The sequence below is a fragment of the Trichosurus vulpecula genome, chromosome 1 (assembly GCF_011100635.1).
Source record: "Trichosurus vulpecula isolate mTriVul1 chromosome 1, mTriVul1.pri, whole genome shotgun sequence".
Taxonomy (NCBI): domain Eukaryota; kingdom Metazoa; phylum Chordata; class Mammalia; order Diprotodontia; family Phalangeridae; genus Trichosurus; species Trichosurus vulpecula.
Genome location: NC_050573.1, coordinates 164,009,127 through 164,032,304, shown reverse-complemented (window position 1 = coordinate 164,032,304; position 23,178 = coordinate 164,009,127). Strand labels below are relative to the sequence as shown.

Here is a 23,178-nt window from a genome sequence, read left to right as displayed (position 1 = left end):
AACCATCACCTAATAATACAGTTTAAGACTAGGCAACACCACCAGTCACAGATTAAACTACCTTTAATCAACTTATTTTATCTTGAGTCTTAGCTGTCCCATGTAACTAACTGATACTTGGAACCATTTTCCCTTAAAAATTCAGGAACAAGCCTCACTCCCAAGGCAGCTGTGGAAGAGTGTTGTTGTTAAATGTCATTTTCCAGTAACTGGTTGATGTGGTAAAAACCAGTTCAAACCTCCTGATGTTAACCTTAAGCTTGTACCTTTATCACTTTTTTTTTAAACAGAGGGAACTTTATGCAATAATAAAGGACAGAAGAAAGAGGACATCTTCACTCTGTGATGGTGTTCATATTCATGTTCTTCCCACTGCCACTGAGCAAAATGTAGGGTGTCTTCTGAGCTTTCTGCTTCTACTGGAGCAAGGCCATTGTGCCCAGGGGAGTGTCACTGGAGCTCATCTTCTTCAAGAGAGCTTCATGATTGAGCTTCTTCATCTGCTGCTCAGTCTTCACTTTGCCTGAGCCCTTTCCATGGAATTGGTGGGACAGTTGCCTGAAGGCCTCCTCAGGCATGAGCTTTCTCCCAGACTCATCCCCGTACTCGATCTTGACATCAGGCCTGTAGCCATGTTTCTCCTTGAAATCCTGTATGATGCCTTGTCCTCTTTCTGTTGACTGTACTTATCATCAATGGCCATCTTGTCCTCAAAGCAGTACACAGAAGAAAGCAGAGATTTGTTGAGGGCCTTCACCTGAGCCACTTTCTGCACAGCTTCTTCCGACACAAGAGCAAGGCAGTGGCCGGGCCCCTATTCACAATGGGCTCTTCATCCAGAAAGGGAGGAGAAGCAGAAAAATCCTGCTGCTTCTCCTTATCCAGGTTTATGGTACTCCCACCAATATTCTCCCCATCCAATTTTGAGGTACCATTAGCAGACCTTTCTTCATCTTGAAGGAGCTCTTCCTGGTCTTGCAGGTTGCCAGCCAGGTCATGAGTGGGAATCTCCCCCAGGGTTTGACAAAATTCGGAGGTATTGAATGTAATTGCGCCTTTCTGCTCCAGGTCTTCATCCTCTTTACAACTCCACCTTGTCTTTAGTTTCTTTGTAATCTCAATCACCTTCTCTCCACTATCTTTGAGCTGCTGCAGGTGCCTCAGCCTCTGGCACTTCTCCAGTTGCTTCTGCAGTTCAGTCTCCATTTCATCCTCCTCTAAGATCTCTGGAGAGCCTGTTCCTTGGCCTCTGCCATCTCCATCATCGCTGATGTCCATGTTTACCACTTGGGTGTCATCTGACTGGGGGAGCTGGGAGGGAGCCTCCCTCTTGAGCTCTCCAGGGGCTTCTTCCTCAGCCTCAGGGAGTGGGTGAGGACCCCTGCTTGGAAACCTGGAGCCAAAGTCTCCTTTGCTCCTCTCCTTACTAAGAGGCAGCAGATCATCAGCTTGAACCACAAGGACCTTCTCCTTTCGGATTTTCTTTACCCTCCATTTTGTCTTCTTGAAGGTCACCATCTCCTGTGGGGTGAAGTACTGTGATGCAAGTCTGGGCCCAGGAATTGTCAGGGACTATGCCTGCTGCCTCAGGTTGGCCCTGACTTTCTCCAGCTCCAGATCTTGGGCTCTGTCCACCACTCTGCTCCCAATCCAGTCGGAACGAATGTGGTCACTCCCTTTCCAGCTCCTCATCATACTTGGCCAAGATGGATTAGGGCTTAAACACAGACACGTCACCCAAGCTCTCATCTTCAGCATTGGGTCCATAATTCAGCTTCCCTTTCTAAAGTCTGGCATTCTTCTCTGCACGCTCTTTGTCAAGTAAGCTTACATTTACCAGCACACATCCTCCTCCTCCTGCAGCACGCTTTTGTCCTTGAGGGTGAGGATCACAATCTCCCCCTCCCGGAAGGAGTCGGTGGTATGCTCCACTGTCAGCCCTTGCAGGTCCCGGGAACTGTACTGGTTTTTCTGCCTCTGTCCAAACTCCTCTTCTACCAGGCTGCTGAGGCCAAATTCTTGGTCCAACTCCTCCAACAGCTTGGCCTTCTTCTCATCCACATCCTTCTCTTTCTGTAGCCAACGGCTCCTCTTGATCCAGGCTGCTGTCATCCAGCCATGGATCATCTTCCCCCAGGATCTTGATCTTCCCCAGCTTTTGGTTCAGGAGACGCTTCTCCTTGTCAGCTGCCAGCTTCTGGCGCAGCTCCTCCTCGTGATGCCGCAAGGCCAAGGGGTTATTTTGGCCAATACTGGGCCTTCCTTGGTGCCTGTCTCCTTCCTAACAGCACCAACCTCCAAAGGTTGAGGCCCAACTTTGCTTGGAGTTTATTGGTCTCCTCGATGCTGAGAGACGAGGCACCTCCACAGCTGGCCTTGGAACCCGTGGCGTTTCGGGACCATCACCGCACTTCTCCCGCTTCACTCTCCTCTCCCCTTCCCAAGGCTCTGCCTGGCCGCGCCGGAGCCCGTGCGCGCTCCCGAGGCGGGCCTCAGCCTCGCCCTGAAGGTGGCAGCTCTCCGACTCTGCCCTTCGCTCCTGGCTGCTCCTGTGCCGCTTTCTGGCCGGGTCCCCACCTATCCGGCTGCCGCCTCCCCCGCGGTCTTTATGTTTCTTATGCCCGCGGTGCCGCGGCGCCTGCTCTGCTCCGCCCCGGACCCAACTCCCAGATGCTCCCGTTCTGGTTGCCGCTGCCACTGCCTCCTTCTCCAAGTGGTGCTACTTTGAGCATCCCATGGCGACTCCGCTCCCACTGAACCCCGACTGCCGCCACCACCCTTTCCTGGCGGCTTACGAGCAGCCCTTTTAAGGCTGTGGTCAGAAAACTAGGGGCTTTTTGGCGTTCCTCTGACTCAACACCTGAGGGGGAATCAGGGCCGTGGGTCTGGAGTTAGTACCTCACGGCGCGCTTTCACCGTCCTGCCTCTCTTCTAGAGTGGAGACTGGGCTTTTACCCTAATTATGCATTATCATAATTATATATTATTGTCCTAACTGCCCAAATCCCCCTCCCACCCACTCACCCCTTTGAGGATATAGTATCCAAATAGAATGAGATACTTTAAGGACCTAAACTTATACATGAATACCTAACTATGGTGACTACAAATTTAGAACAGCCAAAATTAAAACTGTAAGATCTTTCATACTTGTACCTCATGGTAGTGACTCAGATGTTGAGTGTTGCAACAATGGGAGTCATCATACATGTAAACTTTTTCAGCTTGCTTGCCACTGGAAGCCTTGAGTCTTGTTGGAAAGTGTTACAAGTTAACTCCTAAAGGCAAAATAAAATCACTAAATCTGGGATCGGTCGATACTAAATTGGATCAAAGATGTGTAATTTCAATACACACATCCCACGAACATTTTCATAATTTTCACAAGCAATGGTCAAACAGTCTGTGGAATAGAAATCATTCTTTACAAAATAAACTCCTAAGCCTTTTTTACTTCAGCTGTGAGAGATCCTAGTTTCTCATTAAACCACTCCATTATTTTAGAAAGTCACAACATTCATTCAGCAACTTCCCTCCCAGAGTTCACAAGATTTCTGATCTCTCTATGGCTTAAGTACGGAGTGAAACTCTAGCAAGTCCTCAAAGACTTTCTCAGTTATTCACAAAGTAAGCGGTTCTTTCCCCAACTCTGAGTCATTCTATTATTCATTTTAAACAATATATACCCAATTGAGTTGACAGGTCTTTTTTAGCCATAGTGGCAACAGGTTGCATCCAAAAGGAGTTGATTTTTCAATGATGCAATTGTATCGCAGTCAAATTAACAGAATTTCTTGTACAAAGATTTCCTCAAAAATCACAACACAGGAAAAAAATTAGAAGCCCAACAATATTCTTGACTTTTAAAATATACCACAAACTTTTTTCCAATCACATAACAACAATTTTGTTGAATACCTTAGTTTTCCTATATAGTGAGTCACTTCATCAATTTAACATTCTATATTAATTGCATTCAAAAGAATGGTGTAGAGGATCTACACTTCTAATTCTCATTAGTGTAGTTTCTAAAATTTCTATCACCCTAATGCCACATATGAACTGTATTTTCCCAGTAAGTCTGATGAACCTATAGAGAGAGCCAAACATCACAATTATCTTAATAGGAGAACACATCTCACTTTAGCTGGGGCCACATTATTATTAGTTTTAGGACAAACTCAATGAAATCTGAATTTACAAGCAAAAATAGTATCATCCAATACCTCAATTTTCCCAAGGACCTTTAGCTGCTAGCACCTCAAATTATAGAGGCCACAGCTTTCAGTTATCTCTGTTCCAAAGATTTATAGTGGCACTCTCACAGTTTCCTTCTTCAAATATTTCAGAATTTCTAAAAATCTTCCAACCATAAATTGGAAATTTACAGCAAAGGTACTACATTGCAGTTGCAAATTTCGTCTCTAATTGGTTTATAATGCCACAAATTTCTATAAACCAGAAAAAAGGGTGGGTTTTTTTTTTGCTTGTCTGACTGTATCTCTGTAACCCCCAACTAGGGCTAAAATGACAGAGATAAGTATCTTACAGGTTTTTAAAACCTTACCTCCCTCTAAAAGTCTGAAGTGAGAGTAAGTCTCCAGTTCCTGGGACAAAGAGTTTAGCATCTGATTACAGAAATCTGGGAGGACCATTTCAGATATGAAATTTCATTCTAAACTCAGCATTCTAAACTCTCTGGCTGTCATTTTTTACAGCAGTCTTTATGTGTGGCTACATTGTCCCTTAGTATGAGCAACTTGTAGGGGGGAAGAAATAGAGGGAGAAAAAGAAGCATTCCCTACTATTGGGGAATGACTCAACCCTGGACAACAGTTTATTTTGACTAGTACATGTATTCAAGCTTCCTTCATTAATCTTGAGTTGTCCTAAGTCAGTGATATTAGGCAACCAGTCTCTTGGTCACTCAATCAGCTCAATGGATGAAGAATTCTGTAAGGTCCAGAATTCCCCTGGCTGGGGAACCCTGTACCTCCCCAATAACCATGGAGGTGTTCTTTTTATACCAAAGGAAGAGGCCACAGAGCTCCAGATTGATAATAGGTAGTAGTTTAATCATTCATTATGAATACTTACAAAACAGGAGCAATCTGGGGTGGCTGCCAGATAGTTCAGTGGATCTCCACTAAAGAACACCCAAAATCCCATGGTAATTATGAAAAGCAGACATAGGGAGGAGGAGCTACAGAATGCATCACTACTGATGGTGGATATTTTTGGTTTTCTGCCTAGTAATGAGCTTGGCCATTAAGCCAATGACATGCTTAAACATAACTTTGTGTATTGATCATGTCCCAATCACATTTGGTCATGATATTCTTGTTTCACCTTTCATAGGTCGTAATATCTTAAGTTATGACTCAGTGTCTAAAATATAATTCAGCATCTAAGTTATAATTAACAAGTCACCATGTTTGGGTTTCCACCTTTCACAGAGTTTAAGGGTTTTTTTATGGCTTTTTTTTCCCAATAGGAACCCTACAGATTTCCTCCTAGCAGGTTATGTGATTCAACTGACAGCTCTTGCATTTGCTGCTAGTAGTGTATAGTTAGACTGGAAGTCCAGTTTATTTTCTAATAGTCACAGGAGGGTAAGAGAAGGACGAAGTGAGAAATGGGAGGGAGGGAAAGAGAGATGGAGATGGAAAGCAAAAGTGAAAGCTAAAGAGAGATCTGTTAGAGAACTGGTCAAATTAATAGATGGTGGATCCACACCTCCCCCCAAAAAAAGCCTCTTGGTTAAACAGTCCAAGAGGACTATTCATTTGCCCATAAGGATGACTAGCCTAGTTCTAACCCTCAGCCTAGATGGTACATGGTTCCCTTTATTTCTGGACCCTCAGAGATTTTAGGCCTAAGACCTAGTCTAGGGACCAAGGGTGAGTTGATTGTGTTCCATTTGAACCATGGGAGCACTCAGCTTATTCTTGCTGTACAGACCAATCCTACATAGGTCAAATCCTGCTTTTCAGGTCAACCATTAAAGACCCCACTTCTGGCACCAATTACTTAGATGAGAACAACATAATTTGGAAAGATATTTACTAAGTCACCACCAGAGGAGAGAAGTCAAAACAGGGTACCCACCCCCCAATGTAATTTACAAGTTAGGTAAGATTCAAATAAAAGAACAAGGAAATAGTTGTTGATTGGACATCCAGGAGGCAGTTTCCAGATAAGACACGTGGGTTGCTTGAGATGTATAATGGAAGAGAACTCCTTACATTTCTTGCATTAACCTTAGGATCTGGTCTGGTTTCTGGCCAGGATAAGCCAGGTCCTGAGCTAAGCATTAAATGAATCTGAACTCCAAGAAACAAGTCCAGTTTATTGACCATGCAGGGGTAGGTTCAAACACTGCCACAAAATTTTCCCACACTATTATCTCAGGCTACCCTTCCTTTTTTTCCTATTGTAACTGCCCTGGGGTGAAAATGGTTCCATCTAGGACTCTCCATTGCATATTTCAGCAATAGTCAAAGTAACGATGCTCAAACCAAGCATGGCTGGTGAGAGAAATGATATTTTTCTCTCTCATATTAATAGCCAATTATTAAAATTGGGGAGACCCCAGCTTTTTCCCCTCATGTCCTATTTTCTTCTCCAATCTCTCAAGGACAGGGCTGTTGCAAGATAGGATTGATATTCTCCTCATTCTGAGTATTGCTATTCCACCCAGCTAGATCAGATTTTTAATGCAATGTGAAACTCTGGGCCCATTGTCTTTTGCTCCAGTTTGGATAGGGGACATAAATTCTTTGTTTAGATTACCTAAGGCTGGGGGTAATTTAGAAGTAAATCACATAATAAAAGTTCATTATAATAGGTCCTGCCCCTCATTGTAATGTTCATTCTCTCATTAGTCATTAATTAATCAGAGTTGTTTGCACTCTCAGGAACACCCCTCTTCAAGGGCACATAAGCCATGAGTTCCCCACCACCACCACTACCACCCCTTCCCCCCATGATTGTCTTTGTCATTTGAGAGTGCCACTGACCTATTTTATTAAAATGCTAGTATTATTAATAAAATGACTAATAACCCAGAAATTATCTCTCCCAAACTCTTTAAACATCACAGTTGTGGTGACCAGACAAAAGGATTGGAGCCTGATCAAGGGGGGTGGAGCCCAGATGGCAGGTGGAAAGCAGGGACTTGGGTGAGCTCCCTGCCAGGTCCCTCCAAAAACCTATAAAATGGTTCTGAACAAATTCTAGAACTGCAGAACCCACAAAATAGCAAAGGGAAGCAGGGATCCAGCACAGGACAGCCTGGATGGTCACTGGGTGAGGTCTATCACACATGGAGCTGGGAGTGGAGGGGAGCAGAGCCCAGCGTGGGCGATGGCAGGACCAACCAGACCAGGAGCCAGGCAGAACAGGCCCTAGCACCCTGAATCAGTGAGCTGTGGCATTTACCAGACTTCTCAACCCACAAACACCAAAGATAACAGAGAAGGGTAGTGGGAAAAGCTGCAGGGGACAGAGTGAAAAGAGTTCCCGGTTTGGGCCACCACCCCTGGGGTGGTGGGGATGGTGCAACTACAAAACTACAGCTGCAGTTGCTTCTGGCCCCAGGCCCACCTGATGGGAGGAATTAAGTGGCAGATCAGAGCAGGAGTGCAGAGGCAGCTTAAGATCTGAGTCAGGTCCAGGTTGGTGGTTCTTGGGGAAGGAGGAGTGCTGGTGTGGCAGAGCTGGCTGTATAGAAATAGCTCTGAAAACAACAGTGCATCCCCTCAAGCTTGGAACAAAGTACTCTTTATTCTACAAGCAGTCTTGCCCCAATAAAAAACTCCAAGGGTCAAGTAAGTTGGCTGGGAACATGGTCAGGCAGCGAAAAAGGACTCAGATTCAGTCTCAGAATTTGGAATCTTTCTTTGGTGACAAAGAAGACCAAAATATGCAGCCAGAAGAAGTTGACAAAGTCAAACAGCCTACATCAAAAGCCTCCAAGAAAAACATGAACTGGTTTTAGGCCACGGAAGAGCTCAAAAAGGATTTGAAAAAGCAAGTTAGAGAACTAGAGGAAAAATTGGGAAGAGAAATGAGAATGATGTGAGTAAACCATGAAAAACAAGTCAATGCTTTGCTAAAGGAGACCCAAAAATATACTGAAAAAAATATTGAAGAAAACAACACCTTAAAAAACAGACTAACCCAAATGGCAAAAGAGCTCCAAAGGCCAATGAGGAGAAGAATGCCTTGAAAGGAAGAATTAGCCAAATGGAAAAAGGGGTCCAAAAGACCACTGAAGAAATACCACTTAAAAACCAGATTAGAGCAAATGGAAGCTAATGATTTGATGAGAATTCAAGATATTATAAAACAGAACCAAAGAATGAAAAAATGGAAGACAATGTGAAATATCTCATTGGAAAAACACTGATCTGGAAAATAGATGCAGGAGAGATAGTTTAAAAATTATTGGACTACTGGAAAAGCCATGATCAAAAAAAGAGCCTAGACATCATCTTTCAAGAAATTATCAAGGAAAACTGTCCTGATATTCTAGAACCACAGGGTAAAATAGAATTGAAAGAATCCACCTATCACCTCTTGAAAAAGATCCCCAAAAGAAAACTCCTAGGAATATTGTCGCCAAATTCCAGAGCCCCCAGATCAAGGAGAAAATACTTCAAGCAGCCAGGAAGAAACAATTTGAATATTGTGGAAATACAATCAGGATAACACAAGATCTAGCAGCTTCTACATTAAGGGATTGAAAGGCTTGGAATATGATATTCTGGAGGTCAAAGGAGCTAAGACTAAAACCAAGAATCACCTACCCAGCAAAACTGAGTATAATGATGCTCCAAGGCAAAATGTGGATTTTCAATAAAATAGAGGACTTTCAAGCTTTCTCAATTAAAAGACCAGAGCTGAATAGAAAATTTGACTTTCAAATGCAAGAATCAAGAGAAGCATGGAAAGGTAAACAAGAAAGAGAAATCATTAGGGATTTACTAAAGTTGAACTGTTTTCTTTACATTCCTACATTGAAAGATGATGTAGGTAATTCATGAGACCTTTCTCAGTATTAGGGTAGTTGAAGGGAATACACACACACACACACACACATATACACATATATACACATACATATATACATATGTATGTATACATATATACATATATATATACATATATATATACATATACACATAGGGCATAGGGTGAGTTGAATATGAAGGGATGATATCTAAAAAAAATAAAATTAAATTAAGTGTTGAGAGAGGAATATATTGAGAGAGGGAGAAAGGGAGAGATAGAATGGGGTAAATTACCTCACATAAAAGTTGCAAGAAAAAGCAGTTCTGTTGGAAGGGAAGAGGGGGCAGGGGATGGGGAATGAGTGAATCTTACTCTCATTGGATTTGACTTGAGGAGGGAATAACATACACACTCAATTGGGTATCTTACCATACAGGAAAGTAGGGGGAAGGGGATAAAAAAGGGGGGATGATAGAAGGGAGGGCAGATAGGGGGAGGAGGTAATCAAAAGCAAACACTTTTGAAAAGTGACAGGGTGTTGCAACAATTTGTCTAGCAGCTGTTGTGGGGGTGAAAGACCAACACAAGCCCAACAACAAGGATGCTGTCAGCACATGTTATTTGATCTGCTTTACTAAGGAAAATAATATTAAGGGGTTAACAATCTTACTTTAATCCAACATATACATACATCATTCACTTAGTTCAGGGGAAAAAGACAGCACCCTGAACTTCAGAGCAAATACAAACAAATTACAAGCATACATCATAAACAGACCAAACATAATTGATAGTTACCAAGAAGGCTTCTACATCTGGGTTCACAAGCTGGAGCGCTCTTAACTACAGCTGCCCAGAGTCTCCACATCAACATTCCTCCAACAGTGAGAGCCCCAAGCAAATAGCTCTGTTCTCTCTTTTTATACAGTCTTTGGACGTCATGAAACGTCATGTGAGTGACCAGAATTTTAGTGCCTACTGTTGGCTCTGGTCTTAGCAACTCTCCTTAGGACCCTGAGGGCTTCATGCCCACATAGGCTTAGCACCTAGTAGTAAAAAGGTGTGGGCCTGGGGTTTAGCACCTAGTAAGACTCAATCAAAGAGACTTAATTAGTTTATGATTCTAAAACAGTGAGAAAGTCCCACCTTAGTTACCAATGCACGGGGTCAAGGGAGAAAACTGAATAAAGGGGGACAGGATAGGATGGAGTCTTTCACAACATGGTTATTGTGGAAGTGTTTTACATAATGATACATGTGTGGCCTATGTTGAATTGCTTGTCTTCTTAGGAAGGGTGGGTGGGAAGGGAAGAGGGGAGAGAATTTAGAACTCAAAGTTTTAAAAGCAGATCCTCAAAAAAAGTTGTTTTTGCATGCAACTGGGAAATAAGATATATAGGGGATGGGGCATAGAAATCTATCCTGCCCTACAGGAAAGTAAGGGGAAAGGGGATTCAGGGGAGTGGGGTGACAGAAGGGAAGGCTGACTGGGGAATGGGGCAATCAGAATATATGCCATCTTGAAGTGGGAGGGAGGGTAAAAATGGGGAGAAAATTTATAATTCAAAATGTTGTGGAAATCAATGTTGAAAACTAAAATATTAAATACTAAAATATGAACAAAAAGAAAAAAAGAGAAAAATTAAGGAATAAAAGTCTAAGAGTCAAAATTCTGGACAGGCAATCAAATTGCTGGAGTTCCATTGTTGAGAGTCAAATTTCAGGTCCAGGAGAGAGGAAAAAGTGAGGGTGAGGGTGAGGGAGTTACAAGGTGACATGGTGACAGTGACATAGGGAGTGTGATGTGGTGACACAGTGATGATGACAGTGATGTGAAAGTGACAGTGATGGAAAGTGAGGGAGAGTGTCAGAAAATGGAGAGACAGTGACAAAGAAAATGTCTGTGACAGTGGCAGAGCCAGAGAGGGAGGGAAAGTGACAGTGACAGTAAGGGAGAGGGAAAGAGTAAGGGAGAGGGAGAACCAGAGTCAATGAGAATCACAATGAGAGTTAGAAAAGCAGGAGAGTGAGAGCGAGATAGAAACAGAAAGAGTGAGAGTCTGTGAGAAAGACACAGACGCACACAGACACACACGGACTGAGATAGAAAAAACTCACAGAGAAAATGAGTCAGAGAGAGAGATGGAGACAGAGAGAGACACAAAGAGAAAGAGACAGAGAGTCAGTGATTCATTGAATGAGACAGAATCAGAGAGTGATGGTCAATGAGTCAGAGTGAGACAGAGAGTCATTAAGTCATTGAGAGAGACAAAGTGAGAGTCAACGAGAGAGAAAGTAAAAGAGTGGGAGAGAGGAAGTCAGTGAGTGAAAATAAGAGGGAGAGAAAGAGAGAGAATGAAAGAGAGAGATTCAGAGTATAAGAGAGATATGCATACAGAGACTGAAAGTGAGAGGAAGAGAGTGTCAGTTGGTGAGGGAGACACACTGAGAGAAGAAGAAAGAAGAAGGAAGAAGGAGGAAGAAGAAGGAAGAAGAAGAAGGAAGAAGAAGAAGAAGAAGAAGAAGAAGAAGAAGAAGAAGAAGAAGAAGAAGAAGAAGAAGGAAGAAGAAGGAAGAAGAAGAAGAAGAAGAAGAAGAAGAAGAAGAAGAAGAAGAAAGAGTCAGTCCTAGTCCAAGGGTCTAAGAAATAGAGTCCAAGGGCCTGAATCCAAGAGACAGAATCTCAATCCATGAGTCCTCCTAAATCCTAATCTGTCAAATGGGGATAATAGCATTTACCTGGCAGGGCAGATGTGAGGACCTAATGAGATAATCATTGTAAAGCTTTAACACAGTGCATGGCATTCAATAAATAATACATGTGTTATTAATCTCAGAGTAAAAGCTCAGGGATGAGAGGCAAAATTGGGAAGTTAAAATTCAGGACAGGGAGTCAAAATTTGTCAGTCAAAATTGTCTGTCTGAATCTGAGAGTCAAGATTCAAGGGTTAACATCTAGGCCAGGGAGGCAAGATTTGGGACCAGGAGTCAAAAGGCAGGAGTCAAAAATTCAAGAGTTAAAATCTATGAGTCCAAATTCATGACTCAAAATTCAGTCAAAATACAGTACTCAAAACCTGGCATCAGAAGTCAGAATCAAAGAGTAAAAATTCAGTATCACGAGTCCAAATTCAGAAGTCTAAAGATGGGTGTCAAAACTTGGGAGTGCAAATTCAGTATTGATCAGGAATCAGATTTCAGAAGTAGGAGTAAAAATCCTCAAGCCAAAATCAGGATATCAAAATTCAGCTTTGAGAATAAAAAATCAATAGTCAAAATAAAAAATGGGAAATCAAAAATGGAGATTCAAAATGCATGTTAGGTAGTTAAAATCATAGAGTGAAAATTCAGGAGTGCAAATCTGGAGCAGAGAGTCAAATTTCTCTAAAAGTCAGAATTCTGAAGAGGGAACCAAATTGCTGCAGTTACATTGCTGTGAGTCAAGATTGAGGAGTGGGAGAGGAACGGAAAGAGAGAAAGAGGGAGTAATTTGGTGATGGTGACATTGTGACAATGACAAAGTGGCAAAGTAATAGTGACATGGTGATAATAATATGCTGACATAGTGACAAAGTGACATGGTGAAAACGACACAGCAACAAGGTGACATTTGACAATAACATGTTGAATTCGTTTGATTCTTGATTTCTCATAGAATCATTAACTTCCATTTGCCCAGTTCTAACTGTTAAGGAGTTGTTTTCTTCACTGAACTTTTGTATCTCCTTTTCCACTTGGCCAATTCTACTTTTTAAGCAGCCATTTTCTTTTTCCAAGCTGTTGAGTCTTTTTTCATAATTCTCTTGCATCACTCTCATTTCTTTTCCCCATTTTTCTTCTACATCTCTTACTTGATTTTTAAACTCCTTTTTGAGCTCTTCCATGAGTTATTTCTGGGCTTGAGACCACTTCCTGGGGTTTTGCACTTAGGTGTTTTGGCACTGTTGTCCTATTCTGAGTTTGTGTCTTGATCTTCCCTGTCCCCATAATAACTTTCCATGCAGGTTCTTTTTTTGCTGTTTTTTGCTCATCTTTTTTGACCTTTCTCCACCAGTGAAGAAGAGGAGCCATGCATCCTGATGACAAAGAGAGACCAAAGAGGACAATAAGTCAGGTCTCAGTATACGATGTTCCTGGAAAATCATGAAAGAAAAAAGAAAAACACAAAGGAATTCACACTTCTTCAAGCTATGATGCTTAGAATGACAGGTCAGGAAATTCCTGAAGAGGGGAAAGAAGTAGAGGAATTTTCAGAGAATGAAGAGGAAGAGGATTCTGATGACTGATTCAGAGGCTACAACACAGCACTGAAAAAAGAAGAACGTCCTCCTGATGACACATCATCTCCTGCTTCCCAACAATAGCAATGACCTCCACAGTCTGTTCCTCCTGCTCAAATACCAGCACCTCCCATGACAGGAGCACCCCATCTTGAACCACCACCTGGACCACCCACTGGCTTTACACCTGGTCCACCTACAGGAGTGCCTCCATTCTTAAGACCGCTTGGAATGCCAAAGCTTTGAGGGCCTTTAGCCCAGCTTTTTCCTCCTGGTCCTCCACCAGGCAGGCCTCATGGTCCACCACCAGGCCCACCTCCTAGTCTTCTTCCTGGTCCTCTTCCTTGAAGATCACCACGGAGGCTACTTCCCCCAGCACCTCTAGGCATCCCTTATCCTGGTATGATTCACCATTGGTGCCTCTACTTGGACCTACTCCACCTAGGCTTTCCCCACTAGCTCCCTTGCTGAATACAGGGGTTTTAAATGCCACACCCAATTTGATCCAGAGACCCAAAATGGATAATACCAGTGTGGCCACTATTGAGAAGAAAGCCACAGCAACCATTAGTACCAAGCCACAAATCACCAATCCCAAGGCAGAAATGACCAGATTTGTGTCCAGTGCACTGAGGTTTCAATGAGGAAACAAAGGAGCTACTGCTGCTCTCCAAAAATGTCAGAAGAGGATTCTACTATACCCTTTGCCAAAGCAATTCCTAAATCTGTCCCCTCTGCTCCTGTTTCAGTACAAGCCAAAGATGATGTGTATGAAGACTTCATGAAAGAGATGTAAGGGCTACTGTGACAAGCTATGATGCCAAGGGAGGTTTTAATCCCATTAATTCAATCAGAAAACATGGTGCATAGATGAAGGAGCTCTTATATATTGCACCTGAGTGTAGATGAGTTAACTTTTACTCTGTCAGAGTATTTCCTAACTTAGTGCAAGGACTGTCTTAGTGTTATTTGGATTTAGTCAGAATTCACTGCACAGGAGAAAAAAGATGTTTCATTCAGAGTAGACTGGCAAACTTCTATAAAAATGTCCCTTCACATCTCTACTATACCCCACTCCCACCACCACTATTTCCTTTTTTCTTTAGAGTCATGAGATTGAAAGGATTTTAGTTCCTATACTTTCGTTTTTGAAATATTTTTCTTAAATGGATTGGGTAAGCCACTGGAGCAGATATTTGTCAGAAACCAATGCATTCCATCCAGTGTCTTTTGTGTTGTTACTGGCTTTGTTTTTAACTTATAAATATTTTGTAATATTTTACTTGTAGTAAAATGGATCACTACTTCATTTCCCTCCTATGAAGCAGGATGTCTGGGGAAGGAAACTATAATACGTACTAACTGAGATGACTTCTCAGTCACAGAATTTTTTTTAATATCTCTCATGAGAGAAATAAATGTTCTACAAAATTTTTTTTAAAAAGAAGAAAATAATCAACCTTGTCCTCAAAGACAAACCCAAGCCCAGAGGCAGGGTTCATGGGGGCCTTCATTGGTATGAAAGGCTTGATAATGCAAGCAATGGAGATACTTTCAGCTGTCCACATGTTTATCTATTATGGAAAAAGCCTGAAAAAGTGGAGGTGCTACTTTTATGAAGCAGCCACTGATGTTCAAGAACAAAATTGCTGGTTGAGTGTACCATCGAACTGGTACTCACCAACTTCCCCCAATGTTGCAGATGAAACACAGAGGGTAGTTGCCAGTGTTTTTTGGGGAAAAGTAAAAAGCTGCTCGACTAATTTATTAGCTTTATATAAATAAATCATGGAGTTTTTTAAATGATCTTGATAAGAGAGTCTAACCAAGGGGAGCCCCTGAGGGAATAAGGAAAGCAAGGGCTCTTATCAGGAATCCCATGTGCCTTTCTTGAGGCATAGAGGCTGAGACTCACTTAACCCTTCATCACCAAAAGAAGACTGAAAACCTGTACTGGCCAGACAGGACCATTTCAGCCCTTCTGGACTGTCATACAATAACCCTCTGTGATGCTCTCTGAGTGAACCTGCATTCCTCCTGCTGTGTCAGCAATCACAAGACTGCGTTAAGCTTGCACACAACATCCTGAGTTAGGGTCATTCCCTTGCTTGTTGGAAACTGTAATCTTGGCTGACAAAAGGACAGACATCTTGAGTGAGGGGCACTTCCTTCCTTCATGGCTTTATAATACTCTTCATCTAACCCCAAAGTGAGCTCAGTTCCAACTGCAGCTCTCATGCACGCAGCCGATTGATAAAAATAAAAGCACACATACAACCTAATTCTGTTTGTCTTTCTTAGACCAAACTCTGGAGGTTGACATTTTGGTGCTGTGACTAGGATAGGATGAGGGACTGGAGACCAGACCCTTGCCCTCCAAGTCCCCATGACTTGGCACCACAGGACTTATTCTCCTGAAGTACTGGCCCTGATGGTTGGGTAGGTATCTTCTCTATTCTCTGCTCCTATCTTGGATTTCTGCCTGTTCAGCAGTGTAACAACAATGCTGTGAGCAGCTGCTGTGGAGATGAAAGACCAACAACAAGACCAACAACACCAGCACACAGGAGGGCTGCTAGCACAGATTCTTTGATCTCCTTTTCTAAGGAAAGCAACTTTAAGGGGTTAACAATCTTACTTTAATTAAACACACATATATCATTCACCTAGTTTAGGGGGGAAAGCCAGCACCCTGAACTTCAGAGCAAATACAAAAAGAAATTACAAACAGCAAAAATATAAACAAATCAACAGACAGGCTTCTGTCTGATCATAGCAATACATATATAGTTACCAGAGAGAGAGAAGTACCAACATCTGGGTTTTCAAAGCTGAGGTGGGGTGTTCCTAATGGCTACCCAGAGTCTCATCTGGCCAAATCACACTCTTCCCGTAAGTAAGCCCCCCAAAGCAAAATGCCAACCTCAGAGCATATATACCCTGTTTAGGGCCTTGGGGCTTAGCATCTACTTAGCAAAAGGGTGTGGGAAAGCTCTTCGATCACTAGCACCACGTTACATATATTGTTTCCAATAAATGACTCTTGATTCAAACAAAGACAAGACTCAAAGACGCTTGACTGCCATAGTGCTGAGAAGCACTCTAAAACAAAAGATAACAAAAGGTCCACTTTACTTGCTTGATTCAAACAAAGGCAAGACTCATTAAAGGCCCTTGATTGCCCTAGCATTCCAAAAGAGAAAACAGTAAAAAAAGAAAAGTCCCACCATTGCAAGTAGTAGTCCACACTTCTCTCTAAGCCTGCTTTGGGAGTGGAAACCACATTGCTTTGCATAGGTCTCCTCTGTAATTCAGTCATGGGTCAGTCAGAATCTAAAAATAGGGGTCTGGCCAGCCAAACGGCTGCTTCATATATATTGAGCAATTATCAATCTAAAAGCCACAAATATTTCCAGCACAGGTATCAATTAACTAAAAATAGCCCTGAATTATATTGGCCCCATTGGGGCTCTTTTGACTAGTCCAAATTAGCTTATCTTAAAAACAAACTAAGCCTAAAAACCAACAAGACATCTAGACTTGAGTGGGAATGTTTCCACCACTGGTTTGCTGAAATGGCAGAGTAAGAATGTAAGGTAGAATCTTCTTCCCTTAAAAGTTATGAAGCCACCTCAGCCCCAGCACCTCCCTCACTACCCACACTCCCTTTGGCACTATCTACCCCTGCTTAGACTACCCTCCCTCCTTGCTCATTGGCCCCAGCCTAGCTTCCTTCTCCCAAAGTTGTTCCTCCATCCTACTCATGCTTCCCCTTGAAGGCTCCAGTCCTGATGGAGGTGACTCCATCCTGCCTACAGACCAGATCTCTGAACTTAAACCCATCAGGACCTACCCCTTTAAGGGAGTCAACAAGCAGAGCCCTCAGATTGTCCTGGCTGAAGACAAGGAAGGTCACATTAAGTTTATCATCATATTTGTTTCCCCTGCTCAGTATAACTTTAAGCCATGTGAATGGGCTGAATTACAGGCCACCAAGAGGGACTTCCCAGACCCCCTTCAGGATCCCATAGGCTTTACCTACCAGCTCAGGGTCACCCTCCAGTCTTGTTGCCTGGTAATACTTGACATTCGCTTTTAGTAGTAGCCTTGGTTTGGAAAGGTGAAGCTAAACATTAAGAAAAAAGGCTTAATGGCCAGCCTCCAGGAAATAAGAGATAGATTGGGTCACTTATCAGGATCAGGAAAGGCATTACCAGGAGGCCAAAGCCCTGGGTGAAGCCCTAGTTAAGGCTATCCCAGCTGCCTTTCCCTGATCTGTAGATTTTTCCAAATCAAGAATGTTTTCCAGAGGCCTGACAAAGACTGTGTTTAAGTTTTACACTTGCTTAGCAGAGGTCTTTGATGCGAACTCTGGTTTAGACCATAATCAGGAAGGAGGGGGCCAGATCCAGTTCCTCTCCTACTTTGTTAATAACCTCCAACCTTCCCTATCACAGAATATCAAAGTCACTCAGACAGAGTGGCAATCTAAACACTGACAGTTTGTAGCTCAACTCACCTCTCAGCTTGCCCAGACCTTAGCGGCCCAGACAAAAGATCTTAGAGTAAACAGGAAACTCTTGGATAAAAAGGATCAAGCTTATACCATGCAGCTTAAACAGCCACTGGCTCCCATTCCAAATCCACTCCCCACTCCTGGCCCTGTGAAGCCTGGTACTTGTCATTTTGGCAAAAAGCTGGAGCATTGGAAATCTGTATGTAGGATCCACCTCAGGGTGATGCAGAATAAGAGATACCAGGCATGCCAAGGACTTCCCCTGCAACCTTAGGGATGCTCTGAGGAAAGTTTGCAGGTTCCAGTCCCCATCTGCTCCTCTTTGCCTCTCTCTCAGCTAGGAAGGGTGTCTATGGTGATACAGGGCCACCCCACCTCCACCTTGGTAGATACAGGGGCCATCCTGTTAGTCTTGAATCCCTGCAAATTCCCCATGCCCCTCCCTCAGAGTAATAATAGCCTATTGGTGGTAAGCATTTCTAACAAGTCCCTCTGAGCTTTTCAGACTTACCCTCTCCATCATTCTTGGACATTTCCACTTACCACATACTTTCTTCCTTGTCCCTGAGGCCCCTTGGAAACCCTTCATGGTATCAATAAAAATGGATTTGAGGGTCTTTCATTCAACCTCCTACATATGGCCATAATTAGACCAAGTTGCAAACAGAAGACATTCAACAACAACACACCCCACATGTAATACTATGAGGAGCAGAGAGGCATAAGTGACAAAGGATAGGAACCAAATATGTTTGTAAAGCTTTCCAAGATTCCTGGGGGCTAAAAGCTATATTATACTGTTTTAATCCCCAGGTCCTAGTATTGCCTTGAACATAGAGACACTTTCAACTCTTGAGTCATCACATAGAAGAACTGCTGGTTAAACAAAACACATTTCATTAAGTCTAATGGCGTTTTCTACCAGCACCAATTTGACAGAATGGTAAAAGATGTAGGAAAGCATGGCTCAGAATTTAGAATGAAAGACAAAAGCTTTTCTAGGAATCCTCATAGCTGTAAGTCACCATTACTATTGAATGATGATTAATGGATATTAGAACTCTAGATTTCTAGATTGCTAGAAAATTGATTTCTAATTTACCTAGACCAGAACTGTTTCTGCTGTGAGTGTCATTCCTGATGCAGCTGCCTCTGATGTTGGTTTTCAAAAGTTAGGTTGAAGACAAAAAGGAAAAGCCAAGAGAGCATTGAGAAAAACATGGCATTAATACAGCTCCATCCTGACCTAAGTAATTGGTAGAGGCCAGTAAGAAAAATCTATCAAGGGGAAGAGATAGATTGAAACATTTAATATCACAAATTGGTTAGCAGGGGATGGAGCCAAGATGGCAGAGTGAAATCAGGGCCTTCCTTGAGCTCTCTTTCAAACCCCTTCAAATAGCTGTAAAAAATGACTCTAAACAAATTCTAAAGCAGCAGAAACCACAAAATGACAGAGTGAAACGAATTTCTAGCCCAAGACAACCTGGAAGGTTGACAGGAAAGGTCTATTGCACCAGGCTGGTAGAAAACCACAGTCAGTGTGGGCCACGCCAGCACAGACCAGGACACAGCAATATCCTGACTAGGCCTTACAAGACTGAATCACTGGCAGCTGTGGTGGTTTCCAGACATCTTAACCTGCAAACACCAAAGACAACCTAGAAGGTCAATGGGAAAGGTCTGTCTGGATGTGAGTGACAGAGGAGCATGGTCTGACCCTGGCCCCAGCTCCAGGGCAGTGGCGGCAGTGGTGGCTGCTTCCAGGAGCTCTTGGCTCACAGACAGTGGGTGGATCCAATGGCTGATCAGAAGGCAATTGCAGGGATCTCTTTGCTGGTGCTGAGGCAGGATTTTCTTGCTTTTCCCTTGCTTGCATCTGGGTCACAGTTCTGGGTGGCAGTCCTGGGGTGAGGAGGAGCACTGGCATGGTGAAGCTTGTGGGGGTAGTAGAGAGAGAATCCTCCTCACAGTTCCACAGCAGAAAATAGTGCTTGTGGTCACTCATAGACCACAGTACAGAACAGGAGAGGAATAAACACCTCTCCTTTGATCATGCAACCTTGGAAGAACTAAAAATTTACAGATCTCTAGAAATATCTCTTAAAACAACTGCACAAAACCCCTGAAGTTTGGGACAATGCACTCTCCACTCTGGAAGCAGAGTGCTACATCAACAAAGTGCTAAAAAGTCAAGTCATTTGCTGAAGAAATGAGCAAATAGTAGGAAAAAAACTCAGACTATAGAATCTTACTTTGGTGTCAAGGAAGATCAAAACATACACTCAGAAGATGAAAACAAAGTCCAAGCTCCTACATCCAAAGCCCCCAAGAAAAATATGAATTGGACTCAAACATGGAAGATCTCAAAAAAGATTTTTAAAATCAAGCAAGAGAAGTAGAGGAAAAAGTAGGGAGAGAAATGAGAGCTATACAAGAAAGTCATGAAAAACAGGTCAACAGTTTGCTAAAGGATACTCAAAAGATGGTATTAACACCTTAAAATGGGTATTTAACACCTTAAAAAATAGACTAACCCAAATAGCAAAAGAGGTCCAAAAAGCCAATGAGGAGAAAAATGCCCTAAAAAGCAGAATTGGCCAAATGGAGAAGGAGGTCCAAAAGCTCACTGAAGAAAATAATTCCTTAAAAATTAGAATGAAATAAATGGAAGCTAATGACTATGAGAAATCAAGAAATTATAAAACAAAACTAAAAGAATGAAAAAAATAGAAGACAATGTGAAATATTTCATTGGAAATACAACTGACCTAGAAAATAGATCCAGGAGAGATAATTTAAAACTATTGGACTACCTAAAAGCCATGATCAAAAAAAGAGCCTAGACATCATTTTTTCAAGAAATTATCAAGGAAAACTTCCCTGATATTCTAGAATAAGATGATAGAACAAAAACTGAAAGAATCCACCAATCACCTCCTGAAAGAGATCCCAAAACCAAAACTCCTAGAAATATTGTAGCTAAATTCCAGAGTTCCCAGGTAAAGGAGAAAATATTGCAAGAATCCAGAAAGAAATAATTCAAGTATTGTGAAAACACAATCAGGATAACAGAAGATTTAGCAGCTTCTACATCAAGGGATTGGAAGGCCTGGAATATGACATTCTGGAGGTCAAAGGAGCTAGGATTACAACCAAGAATCACCTACCCAACAAAACTGATTATAGTACTTCAGGGAGAAAAATGGATATTCAATGAAATAGAGGGATTTCAAGCATTCTTTTTTTGTTGTTTTGTTTTTTGGCAGGGCAATTGGGGTTAAGTGACTTGCCCAAGGTCACACAACTAGTATATGTGTCAAAGTGTCTGAGGCTGGATTTGAACTCAGGTCCTCCTGATTCCAGGGATGGTGCTCTACTCACTGTGCCACCTAGCTGCCTTACTTTCAAGCATTCTTGATGAAAAGACCATAGCTGAATAGAAAATTTGACTTTCAAATACAAGATTCAAGAGAAGCATGATAAGGTAAACAGGAAAGAGAAATCATAAGGGACTTATTAAAGTTGAACTGTTTACAATTCTTACATAGAAAGATATTTGCAACTCATGAGGCCTTTCTCAGTTGGAAGTTGGAGGGAATGTGTGTGTGTGTGTGTGTGTGTAGACAGAGGGCACAGGGTGAGTTGAATATGAAGGGATAATATCAAAAAGTAAAATTAAGGGGTGAGAGAGGAATGTACTGGGAGAAGGAGAAAGGGAGAAGTAGAATGGGGTAAATTATCTCATATGAAATAGGCAAGAAAGAGCTTTTACAGTGAGGGGAAGAGGGTGGAGGTGAGAGGGAATGAGTGGACCTTATTCCCATCAGATTTGGCTGAAGGAGACAATAACATATACATTCATTTGGGTATGCAAATCTGCCTTACCTTACAGGAAAGTAAGGGGGAAGGGGAAAAGCGGGGGGAGGGGGAGGTGATAGAAAAGAGGGCAAATGGGGGAGGGGATAATCAGAAGCAAATACTTTTAAGGTGGGACAGGATTAAAGGAGAGAATAGAATAAATGGGGGACAGGATAGGATGGAGGTAAATATCTTTAGTCTTTCATAACGTGACTATCATGGAAATGTTTTACATGACTACACATGTATAACCTACATCAAATTGCTTGCCTTCTCAATAAGGGTGGGTGGGGAGGAAGGAAGGGAGAGAATGTGGAACTCAAAGTTTCAGAAATGAATGTCAAAAATTGTTTTTACATGCAACAGGAAATAAGATATATAGGCAATGGAGTATATAAATTTATCTTGCCTACAGAAAATAGAAGGGAAGGGAATAAGAGAAGGGAGGGACAGTGATAGAAGGGAGGGAAGATTGGGGGAAGGGGTAATCTGAATGCACACTATGTTGGGGTGGTGGGGAGTGGAGAGTTGGGAAGAAATTTAGAACTCAAAATCTTGTGGAAGTAAATGTTGAAACTAAAAATAAATTAATTTAAAAAAACAAATTGACAGGAGAGCTGTGGCACCTAAGGGTTGTTTTGATTTGCATTTCTTTAATCAATAGTTATTAGAGCATTTTTTCATATGCCTATAGATATCTTTAATTTCTTCCTCTGAAAACTACCTGTTCATATCCTTTGACCATTTCTCAATTGGGGAATGACTTGTATTCCTATAAATTTGGCTCAGTTCCCCATATATTTTAGAGATGAGGCCTTTATCAGAGACACTGGTTGTAAAAATTCTTTCCCAATTTTCTGCTTCCTTCCTAATCTTTTTGCATTGGCTTTGTTTGCACAAAAACTTTTCAATTTAACATAACTGAATCCCAATAGCATCTGATCCTCCTAAAGGAATTGGAATCAGAGTGGAAACTTTGAGAAAGTTAACAAGACCAGATAACTGTATTTGCATCTTCCAGACTATAAGCCATTCACTTACAGTTGGTAGCAAACAGTGGGTAACAGCCCATGTCCAGCCATCATCCCCTGGATGCAACCTATGCTCACTTTCAGTCAAATCCTCTCTGGGATCCCTTCAAGGCAGGGACAGCTCTATACCCCTTGCCAACAGGAAGCAGTTCCAGAAGCTGAGAACTTCACTCCTTATCCTCAAAAGATTTTGGGTCCCATTTGTTTGAGGGGAGAATGATGGGGTGATGAGACCTGGCCCCCCTTAAAAGAAAAGACCATGTCTTTGAAAGCAACTTAGTCCCTGAATTTTCCCATACATTTCAGCAGCCCAGATCACTGGCACCTCTGCCCAAGGCAACTGGCCAACCCCAGCCCACCTGGATCACCTAATTAGCTTATTTGACATTCCTTTCACTGTTGCTCTTGGCCTACCCTAGACTACTTGCATATACCAACCACTCCTTAATCCCATCCATATCCTTTCACCGTCATT

General features: G+C 42.3%; 2 pseudogenes; one reads left to right on the top strand and one right to left on the bottom strand.

Moving 5' to 3' along the window:
- Positions 1 to 335: 335 nt before the first annotated feature.
- On the bottom strand, positions 336 to 2,737 carry LOC118843179 (annotated as a pseudogene).
- Positions 2,738 to 12,160: 9,423 nt separating this feature from the next.
- LOC118835199 lies at positions 12,161 to 14,103 on the top strand (annotated as a pseudogene).
- The last annotated feature ends 9,075 nt before the right edge of the window (positions 14,104 to 23,178 follow it).